A 12,258-nucleotide genomic window follows, 5' to 3' on the forward strand; every position below is an offset into this window, starting at 1 on the left:
TCAGTTTTGTTCATGTTCAGTTTATTTTGCCACTTCCATGTGCTCACTTCCTGCTTTTCCTGTGTCAGTTCGTCTTGTGTCATTAGCCAGATTATGTTCAGCTGTGTGCTCACCGGTCTCTCATTATCATCCTCATCAGTCTGTGTATTTAAGCCCTCTGTTTCTACTCGTTCACTGTCGTGTCATTGATGTTATGTTGTCCTTCCCGTGTGTTCCCTCAGTTCAGTCCGCCATTCAGTTGTCCAGCCAGTCAGTGTCCGTTCACCCACTCCTTATAATAAACCTCACCTACCTGCCAGTCCTGCGTTTGGGTTCCTTCTTCCTCGCCTCTACACAATGCCTGGCAACTCTTTGTGCTAGGCCTATATAAATAAGTTTTGTTTTTCCAATGTAGTCAGGCCAAGGGCCATATTTATGAAGCAGAGCAATTTAAAATGATGAGCAAAAGTGCTGTTGGGAATAAAAAAGTTAATCTTCTGCTAACCATGCATACATTTATGAAGAGACCCACTCATTTAATTTCTATAATGACAAACACAAACTAGCAAAAACAAATTAGCAGGTCACATACAAGCAAAAGTGGTGAGTAGGCTAATAAAAAACACAGGCAAAGCCTTTTGCAAATTTGCAAATCAGTGCCGTATGGGTTTTACATGTGTTTCTCTCAGGAAACACATGTAAATACATGGAAGAAACAGTGCAAGGATGATCAACGTAATACGATTAAAAAAAAAAAAAAAGAAATATGAGAGATGTGTCTGTATCTCTCTGAAAACAATTACATTGAATCATTCTCTAATAGCTGATCTAATTTCTGTTGTTAATTCACACATATGGTTTTCCATGGTTTGGTCCATTTATTCCATTTGCTGGATGCTCAAATTAAACAAAACGAACAAGACAAAAACAAAGTTTCACAGGGTGATACAGTCTATGACAAGGTCGTCTAAAAAAAAATAAAAATAATACATTTTATTTATAGGCGCCTTTAAGACCCTCAAGGTCACCGTACAATAACACAAGAACAATAGTAACAATAAAATATAAACATGGCAAAATAAAATTTAGACAGGGTAAAAAAAAAACAAAACAAGAAAAACCACAAGCATAAAAGTAAAAAAGCAAGTATAAAAGCTGAGCAAGGCAAAAATGGACTAAGACAGATCAGATGTATGCAATTCTGAATAGATGGCTTTTGAGACGTGATTTAAAAGTGGTGAGAGAGTGTGTGGTCCGGAGATCTGGTTGAAGTGCATTCTCGGGCAGAACAACTAAAGGCTAAAAATGTTATCTGTCTAGGAAAAGAGAAGGCAATTATGACTTTTAAGGCTGCATTTCCTTTCCATTTAAAGTGTTCTAATTCCTTGGAGATCTATTTGCTTTGACTCAGAAAATTTTACTTTAACTTTTTCCTTTAGCAAGGTTAAGTCTATGGTGGTCCTTCCCCAGTCAAACATATTGATCAGTTGTTAAACACAGCTTTCTCCTTCATTTCACATCTTGCCATCTTTTTTTTCCCACATTCTCCACAGATTGGTTCTTTTCTGGTTTTGTTTGTTTTGTTGTTTTATTAGGCTGTATTTTCCAACCAGCATTTCTTTTAGCAGCAGGGAAAGAGTGGGCATTTTTCCACATTTGCTTCCCTCCTTAGTAAATTTTTTATTTGCTTGAGGAAATAAAAACATGTTCTACTTTTCTCACTGGACTAAATGAACGCTGGCGTCCCCTGCATATGAGCACCTGTGAAATTTTAAGCAATTAAATTGACTGGATCGGGGCCAGCTTTACATTTTTGCTCAAAATTAATTCTAAACATGTGCCAGAAAAACATATTGGCTTTCTAAAAATTGCATAGCTCAATTTTTGTTTTTAAATTAAGGAAAGCACCTCCTCGGATACAAGGAACAGTGGAAGAAGGGAAAGAGGCAAAGGGAAGTCAAAAGGGAGCTGAAATGAGAGATGACAATTAACAAGTGGGAATAGAGGTGAGCATAGAGGGAGCAAAAACAAACAAATGAAATGGTGCCACCTGCCACTGGATCGCTGAAACATATTTGCCACCACACATGCTCCACAACCACCTACTACTCTCATACCCACCCACACACACACACACACACACACACACACACACACACACACACACACACACACACACCACAAATATATGCACACCACCTGTCTGGGGGTATGGGGAACTATTTAGGCAAGTTGAGCTACGATCTGTCACATTCATCTCCAGCGTAAACAAGAGCAGTTGCCGACGGTTACAGGTCTGTTGGCATAGAACTCTGGAGACTTTGTGTGTGCTATCAGTTGGGTTTTTTGTTTTTTTCATGTGTGTGTGCGTGTCTGTATGTGTGTGTGTATGTTTAATCCTGCAATCAGGGGCTCAGAAAGGAGTGTGGAGGGAGAGAAGCAAAGAAAGAGAAAGGCAAAGCTGAAAATGCGTCTAGTCAGGACAGGTGGCTAATGAGACCAAAGGAAGTTCAGTGCCCACACAAACACACACACATCTCAAACACCTGACCACATATAAGGCACAATTAAGTCTGGAATATCTTGGTCTCTGATATGGATTTGATATGGATTTGCCAAAACACTTTACACAAAGCCATTTTAAAGACAAGCACGCAAATCAATCCTCTGCATTCATACAGAAATCAATCCTCTGAGTCAGTTTTTCTGCCTGCATCTTCCTCTCTCTCATGCTCTGTTGCACACAAAAAGACTGAGAAAAACACATGAGCATGCTCAACTGCCTAGTTCTAATATGAATGGTACATGAAACCAATCAAAACTGGCCTCTCCAAGCAGATAATGTTTTTTCTTTTACACTTCTCCCAGGATAGTTCATTGATAAAATCATTTGTGTGATTGTATTTCAGACAAACATAACTTAACTAAGGTCAAAAGTACTGTCAGATCAATGAAGCAACAAATTTAAACCTGATGAATGGGATCCAATTTTCAATTAAATTTATAGTTTCTTGAAATAAGTTTTTGTCTATCTCTTACATTCTCATACCAGTTGACCTTTACTGATATTCATTAAAAAAAAACCCATCATTTTTAATTTTTTAATATTTACATATGTGTATGTGTGTCTGTATATAAGCTCATCTCACCCATGGCAGTGACGAAGCTGTATACGCACATGAGTCAATACATGAATATAACCCAGAAAGTAATACCAGAGGACTAAAGCACCAGACCAGGAGACCAAACTGAGCCTCGGTTGGATTGACTACAAGGACACCTACTTAAATGCACACATGAACGCATGGAGAGCTTGGCACTTTCCAAAATTCACAGTATACTAATAACATTCATCAGGAACCAATGGGACTGTGAAAGATCACAGTGAACACCAACTCCAAGGCAAAAATCACCATCGTGCATAATATACCAAAGAGATGCATTATCCCTGCTGCTGTTCTGCACATGTCTAAAGCCCCTAAGCCAGCTTAATAGCGGATAAGGATATAAATTCAGAAGTAGAGTGACCATCGCCTATCTCCTAGATGACATCAAGCTATATGCCAGGAGTGTGCGAGAGATAATTTCACTCATCCATTTCACCCGTATCTATAACAATGACATTGACATATCATTTGGACTGGATAAGTGTGGCTGACTGGTTGCAACACAGGCCAGCAAGAACCAAGTTGCATCTGTGCAAAGGTGCCCCAGAGACTATCCAATAAGTAGCAGTATGTAAGATGCAAGCCTGGACTGCATACAATGAGAGTCACAAACAAGTGGCTGAAATAATCTGGAACATCCTAGCACAAACATAGTTATGGCTGACAAGGAGCAGAAGACCACAGTTGTGATAGATATAGCAATCCTGGGGAGTCCAAATTGGTTCTAGTGAGAACAGAAGCATTAGGAGCCCAAGACCGGAAGAGTTGCTCTAATAGATTTCAGGCACAACATCAGAGCTCCCTGTCCAGAAAAATGTAATCCTAGGAACATCTAAGATACTGTGCAGAAGTCTCAAACCCCCAGATGTCTGGTAGTAGTAGAAAATCCAAGTAGAACAGAAGATCAGACCAGCCCCTCTGGCACAAAAACAATGCCATACTCACTTAAATCACCTTCCTTCCCCATTCACATGCTTGGTTTGAACTTCATCTTGACCACATTTGCATACATAGACGTATTGACATGCTGTCAGGTGATTGACTGGTTTGACATTTGTATTAATGCGGAGCCAAATAAGTATCCCTAATAAAGTGGCCATGACTGTTTATGTATTGTCAAGTAGGTTTTTTAAAAAAAAGATTTTATTTTGACTTTTACCTTCTTTTCATATTTTACTCACAGCAAACTTGGTCTTTTCTAGTTATTTGCTTAAGATATCTTGCTCACATAGAGATTTTGCTTACAATACAGAAACTTGGATAAAACCTCACACATCTTGGCTAACAAAACACACATTCATACACAAAATGAGCTTTTGGATTCAATTTTAACAAAGGCCGCGAGTAACTGTGAAGATGCGGTTGACAAGTTGACAAGGGGACAAATTCTAAGTTAACAAAGGGGTGCTGTTTGTCAAAATTCTCATCTTCATGATCCACAATCATACAGACACAGCCTTCAAACTTTCATCATAAAAATGAAAGAAAAAGAACAAAACAAACACTCTCACCAAACTTTGACAAATATTAAGAGCTTATTTTGAAAGCATACAACAATACCTAGTACACAAATGTCCTGCAAAATCAAAGTTAAAATAAAAATATTAAAAACATGCACAGACAGACTCACACATGACAGTAATTTCATAAGAGGTTTTCAATGTGGGTACTATGAATTCAGCTACACTTACATATTTCCATACACATAACACATCACACAATAGTAAGACACACACACTCAAACATGACCATAAGCAAACAATTCAGCACCCCCATAAACCTCAATGGAACTAGCAATGCACAAACCACATACCAATGACTTTGTTATGAGCGACTGCTTTAATCTTTAATGTACTTTGATCATCAGTGGCTACCGATGTTCAGGCCTTTGGACTGCCTCAGACTCTACTGTTGTCACACTACAGAGGTCAGTCCAATAACTTACCTCCCCTGAGTTGAAATGCGCAAACCAAATTTGGCCAATTACACACACTGACATGCAAACACACAGGCATGGACACCCAAATGGATAAACACACTGACACTTATAGAGTTGCACAACTAAGCAATCACTTACTACAGAAATAAAATTCCTCTCCCACTAAAAGCACACCTACATACATACATCCATGCACGCACAAACACAAGCACAGTGTTTCGCACACATCTAATCTCTATTCAGCTTAATCTTTCTAATGCACTACATTTTCAGTTCACATTAATTAGCAATGCTTTTTGTAAGTGTTTACCCTGACCTTTCATATTGAAATTGAACATTATTTTGAAAAAAAATGGGGGGGGATGCAACCATGCAGTATGTCACTGTGACCTGCTTTGCTGACTTAGTTGAAGATAATGCATTTAAGAAGTCAGGTGCACAACCTTTATAAAACACAACTGTCTTAAAGAATCGAATTAAACACACATCTACTTTCACACACATTCATCTGATAAATATATCAACACTATTTATGCATGCATGATAAGTTATGTCTTAATTTTATCTGTTCATTGATGAATGGTGTGCCAGTGATTTATTACAAAAATGCTAAGTTTTTCTCTCCTTTCCCTTCCTTTTCTTGCTTGTTTTTAAATAATATACCTATATTCCCCTATCGCTTAAAAGAATTCCAAAAATCTTTCGATAAATTTAGTGTGAACAAATTTATGTAGATTATATCAGTTGCAATAACCTTACGTTAACATCCTATCTCAAACATATTTTAAAAAGCAACAGTGTTAAACATTCAAATATTTCAGATGCCAAAACTAAAGTCACAGGTCTGAATACATTTTATTTATATTTTTATCAACAGTTTATGTCATAAGTATGACTCGGGTAGTATCACTGAAAGTACTTGAGTACTTTGCAAGTAAAGAGAACAGTACTTCATTTAGAAAACAAACAAACAAAAAACCCTCTTTTCTTTTGGTTTAGTAGAGTAGGTTTGTGATGTCTTGCTGTAAAAAGGAATAATTTAAGTTTTTGATAGTGTTTTAGTATGAAAATTCTAGGTCTATGAACACATGGATCTGCTAATATTTGTTTACTTTTTTGGCTTCAGGCCATTTAGCATCATTAGCACAGTATTTGTATTACTGACAGGTGGCATATGTTAGGCTCAGTTAAGATGAGTTTTGCTTTTAAAAAAAGTAGGATTGATTTGACTAGGCTGAGAGCCTAATTTTAGATCCCTGCAGCATCCTAAAATCATTCCCTAGAGTCAAGGGTATGAGATGAACTCTCAGAAATGTGCCTGTTTAGAGATGTTGCCAGGTTTTCAGCAAAGTTTTTTTTTATTGCTTAAGCCAGACTTTTTGGAAACAGTGGAAATGGCGATGGGGTAATTTTCATATCACAATTCACCATCACAGTCCAGAAAAGTAAGTAGTATGTCTGATTCAATGGCATGCAGTTTTGCAGTTTGAGAAGATTACTGGAAAAAAGGCCAAAAAAGTACAGCTTGGCTAAACCTAGGAAGCCAGCCTGTCAAGAACTGAGGCACATAAAAGAATCTTTATACACACACCAGACAAACTCATTTTCAGCTTTGTACTCGTGTGCTTTTAATGAAGAAAACTGACGAGAGATAAGTTCATATTTGGTTGATTACAACATAAGTTGTTATCTAAAGCTGAAACACTCAGTTTATTTAAATCCAGGTTGAAGACTCACCTGTTCTCAGCTGCATTTGAATAAAGCACCAAATCCACACTTTTAAGCTTAAATTTCAAAACTTACATTTAACTACTGATTTTATCTACTGTTCTGATTTTATCTGTTTTGATTTTATATACTGTTTTGTTTGTTTGTTAATTAGTTAGTTAGTTTATTTGCTTGTTTTAATCAATTTTAAATCATGCTTTTTATTTGTTTTTGTTTCTAATGTCTCTGTAAAGCACTTTGAATCACCTTGTTGTTGAATTGTGCTATACAAATAAACTTGCCTTGCCTTGCCTTGCCTAAAGAGAGGTCAAGTCCTCTTATGCGATCTAGCCTTGCTGAAACTCAACAGGAGAAGACCAATGACCCCATTATGTTATATTAGCTATGGAAAAGTTTTGTTATCTGAACCTGTTTGGGAGAAAGAACACAGAGGTCTAAAGAAACCATTATGTAGTGGTCATGATACTTATTGCTATGTGAGCGTTTAGTGTTTAGTAGAAAGAAAATTATGACAGTATTTTAATACTCTTCAAATGAAATGCATATATCATACATCTTGTTGTAGCTCCAGATTATAATTTACCAACTATATAAACACTTCATGCACAATAATATGTAGGTACAACAGTGTGCCAAAGACACAGCAATGGGAAGAGCTCAAAATGCACAAATGCAGTGCATTTTAAAACATGATCATGGTAGTAGTGTTCTGATTATGATAAAAGTGTTATGTATGTATGTTTTACCTGGAAACAGGTAAAACATACAGATGGGGTCCCACATCATACAACCACATCCACTGGAATTTCAACATACTGCTTCACCAGCCTGCCTTAAGGCTAGGTATAGAGCTGCCACGATTAGTCGACTAGTCACGATTACGTCGACTGTTAAAAACGTCGACGACTGATTTAATAGTCGACGCGTCGTTTGAAGCTTTGTAAGATCACAAAAGACGCAGGATTTAAGAGTGTAATAACCGACTGAAACAGAAGATGGCAGCACTGCATTTACAAGGATGCCAGCTGCCGTTAAACCCCGACGAAGAAGAAGCTGTGTCCCAGAATTCATAGCGCAGCCCAGCTCAGTTTCCAACAATGGCGGCAGCTAGTTAGTTTTAATATTACTCTTATTATTCTTTCTGGGTCACAAAATAAACGTTTAACATATTTTCAGGCGAGAATGTAGCTGTGTAAACCTCAAATATCTGCTCAGTTTATCAAGACACCGCATATTTTCAAAAGCGCTCCGACGTTTTCGGAGACGTCCGTTACCCACTAGCTCGATAGCTAGCCGGGGGCTAGGCTCACTAAAGCCGTGAGAACACCGGACTCCCGGCTAATCGTTTTCAAACCCACCGCCGTCTTTCGCTACTCAGGTTAAACATGATACATAAGTCACTTAGATAACTTCAAAATGTTATTGTTTGGCTTTTTTAAGTATTTTATTTGTTCCTTAGTAAATCTGTTTACTCAACTCCACCGAAACAATCTGCAAATTTCATTAAAATTTAATAAACTATCATCTTGTCTTTATTTTTAGTTAGCACAGACCTTAAACACTTAAAGCTGTAAGCTAATGATAGTTATATAAGAGCAGATGCTGCTGGTGCAATAAGCTGTACGTTTTACGTCCGATGGATGATGATCTGATTAATCGACTAATCGCAAAAATAATCGGTGACTAGTTGACTATCAAAATAATCGTTTGTGGCAGCCCTAGCTAGGTATCAGTGTTTTTACTAAAATAACTGTGATATGAACATGATCAAATCAAATCAAAGATTGTTAGAAAAACTGTTCATGAAAATGTGTGCTTATTAAAAACCATCATGATATGTACAGGTATACAATAAAATAAATGAGGCAACAGGCAATAGGTTAATAGGCATTCACTCCATGATTCATTCCCTGAACAAAACTCCACAGTTCTAACAGCATTTAGTACAGTTTTTGTTTTTGGATGAAAGCTATTTTTTTTATCTGTTTGTCCTTGTTTTTAATGTCCTGAAACATCTGCCTGAGGGCAGCAGTTGAAACAGAAAGTGTCCGTGGTGAGATGGATCTTTCGGGATGCTCTGGGCTTTTTTGAGGCAGCGGGAAATGTAAAGATCTTCCAGGGGTGGAAGAGGGCATCCAGTGATCTTCTGGGTGGTGGTACCAATGCTCTGGAGTGCTTTCCTCTCTGCTCCTGTGCAGCTGGCAAACCAGACACAGATGCAGTATGTCAATGTGCTCTCTAAGGAGCAGTGATAGAAGGACACAAGAAGCTTTTGGGTGAGGTAGTTCTCCCCGAGAACCCTCAGGAAACAAAGATGCTGCTGTGCGTTCTTTACCAGTGCTGCTGTTTTTAAATCCAAGGCCAGGTCCTCATGTGTGTTCAGGACCCGGAAGTTCCCTCTCCACACAGTCACCACTGATGAAAAGGTGAATGTCTGTTTTCTTCCTCCTGTAGTTAATAATCAGCTCCTTGGTATTGGGGATCTTAAGGATCAAGTTGTTATCCCTGCATCGCCCAGAAAAACTGCTCCACCTCATCCTGATAAGCAGACTCATCGCCCCCTAAGGTGAGCCCCACTATGGTGGTGTTATTGGCAAATTAGATGACGTTGTTGCTGGAGTGAGTGGTGGTGCAGTTGTGGGTGTAGAGGGTGAAGAGTAGGGGGCTCAGCACACAGCTCTGTGGGGAGCCAGTGCTGAGACTGAGGACTGAGGAGATCTAGCAGCTTACTCTCACCCACTGGGAGTGATCAGACAGGAAGTCTTTAATCCACATACAGCATGGCATACAGTCAAAAAATAAATAGATAAAAAAGTGATCTCACATGAAAAAGATGCTTTGTAACATATAGATTTGTTACATTATGGGCAATTAACTGAGAAGGCAGTGTATTTTATTTTTGTTTGATTTTACAAATTCAATGCTAAGATAGTCAGGAGACAGTGTAAAATGCAAATAACAATAGACTGCAATGATTTGCAAATCTGACAAACCCATATTTCATTCACAGTAGAACATAGAGACATGCTAGTGAAGCCAAGTGCTGTATTTCTAAAATAATCAATTAACAAAAATAGGATAAAATGCCAGAGTTGAAGAAAGGAATACATAAAATGAGAAAACCTGAGTAAAAACAACAAATTAAAGTACTCTGAATTCATTCTGATTTGAAACCCAGAGAACAAAAATTGGTTTTCAAATGCTACATTTTATTGTTTCATGAAAAATATTAGCTCATTTTGAATTTGATGAAAGTAACTTGTCTAAAAAAGTTGGGACAGTTTTGAAATTGGGGCCAAAAGCCACGATAAAAAAACAAACAAAAATGAAACAAAACAATACAAAACACCCACCAACCAACCAACCAACCAACCAAACAAACAAACAACCAACCAAACAAACAAACAAACAAACAAACAAACAAACAAACAAACAAACAAACAAACAAACAAACAAACAAACAAACAAACAAACAAACAAACAAACAAACAAACAAACAAACAAACACCCAGTGATGATGAGCCACATCTGAACAAACATATTTTTTACCATTGCCATATACATCCCCGTTCCCTGTTTATTGTGTGTAACCTTCCAAGTATACACAATTTTATTGTTTAAATTAAGAAGTGATGCTGACATTTAATTGCGTACCTGAAGACTCTCTTTCATTGTCTTTCTGTGAACCTGAGTGAGTGGCTTGATGAGCACAATAGAAATCAGGGAAGTCTATAATGATGCTGTTATCTTTAATCAAACATTATGAAAGGCAACATGACATTTCATGCTAAACAAACATGCACTGGTGTGAAAAACACTTTTATCATATTTTATTGTTGGTATGATGTTCCTTATCTGAAGCGCTGTGTTAGTTTTATGTCAGATGTAATGGGACAGACACCTTCAGTTTTTGTCTCATCAGCTCACAGAGTCTTGGGGATCATCAAGATCGCCCTTTTTCACACAGGGCCAGGTAGGTTTGGATTATTCCCCCCCTTAATAATAAACACCTGCATTTAAAAAACTGCATTTGTGTAACAAAACCACAAAAAAAATAGCAAATCAAGCAGGGGGCAAAGATTTTTTCATACCACTGTAGATGTACATCTACATAATGTAGGAAGCGATTTGTAATCTTAACTGGGAGAGATGTATTTATTATTTATGTATGTATTTATTTATTTGAGATTTGTTTTGGTTTAACAATAATATCATGACTCTCATGTAGTGACATGAGAAAGAAAAAAAGTCTATGTGATTGTCAAATTAAAAATATTCCATTATGATAAAATTTATGTTGCTTCTGTACAGGACCAATATGGATTTTCAACCAAACAATTAAGATGTGATTTACCATCACATTTCCACCTTTAATTCAGTTAAAATCATTCAGGGACCAAAAAGTAAAACTGACATCCTGAAAAGCAGATCCATTGTCAAGTGATAAAGCTTGTCATTGTCAGGGCCTACAATCAAGAAAAAAGAAAATCTTTAGTGTCTTGAAACTAAGATTCTCATCATTCCAATATTTAATCAAAATATAGAGAAGGCCAGGAATGGTTTATAATCCGAAGGATACCACGCAATCTGTTAAACAGAGCTAATGTTCTGGTAAGGCTGCCAATAGATATTTAGGTCTTTAGGGTTTATTGATGTTGTGACTACCGATCAAAGCAGCTGAATTAATTCTAAAATGTACAGGGCTGTACGCTCTGCTCAGATTCAGACACAAATGGATAATAACATAAAACAAACTGCAAAAGCAACTGGAGTGTTTCTCAAGGATATTCTTTAATGGTCAAGTCAGTCACCTGATCTAGTGTTCAACTCAGAGAAATGGAAAAGGATTGCTTCCTCCACTGTCTTGCAATTCTCTTGCAAGTCTCAGTAAAAGAGGAGAGCTGAACCACAGATGACCTCTCCACAGGAAGTCCCTTATCAAATGAGAATCATTTTTTAGTCTGACATGTAGAATCTACTATAGCAAATTTGTTTTTCTGTTTTCACTGCATTTAATCATTAATTATTAGTAATCTCTGGCTCTTAGCCACATCTCGTCTGTTGTCTTGTCTTACTCCCCTCACACTAAACTAGTCATGGCAGATGACCACCCCTCCATGAGTTTAGTTCTGCAAGAGGCTTTTTTGCACTAAAAGGGAGTTTAACGAAAGTACGTGCTCAAAGAGGGTCATCTGATTCTTGGCATTTTCTCAGTATTATTGTAGGGTCTTTGTCTTACTAGATAAAGCTCCTTGAGGTGACTGCTGCTCTGATTTACATACAGTTAATATAAAAGCGAATTAAACTGAACCTTACATGTGACAGTACAAAGTTCGTTGAAGCTCAAAATTACTCTATAAATATTACATTGACAGCAGTGATAACTACTAAACATCAGATACTGACAAGCTTCAAATAGCAGATCTGGAGACAGATGACAACTTA

This window comes from Astatotilapia calliptera, chromosome 14 (genome assembly GCF_900246225.1).
Source record: "Astatotilapia calliptera chromosome 14, fAstCal1.2, whole genome shotgun sequence".
Lineage (NCBI taxonomy): Eukaryota > Metazoa > Chordata > Actinopteri > Cichliformes > Cichlidae > Astatotilapia > Astatotilapia calliptera.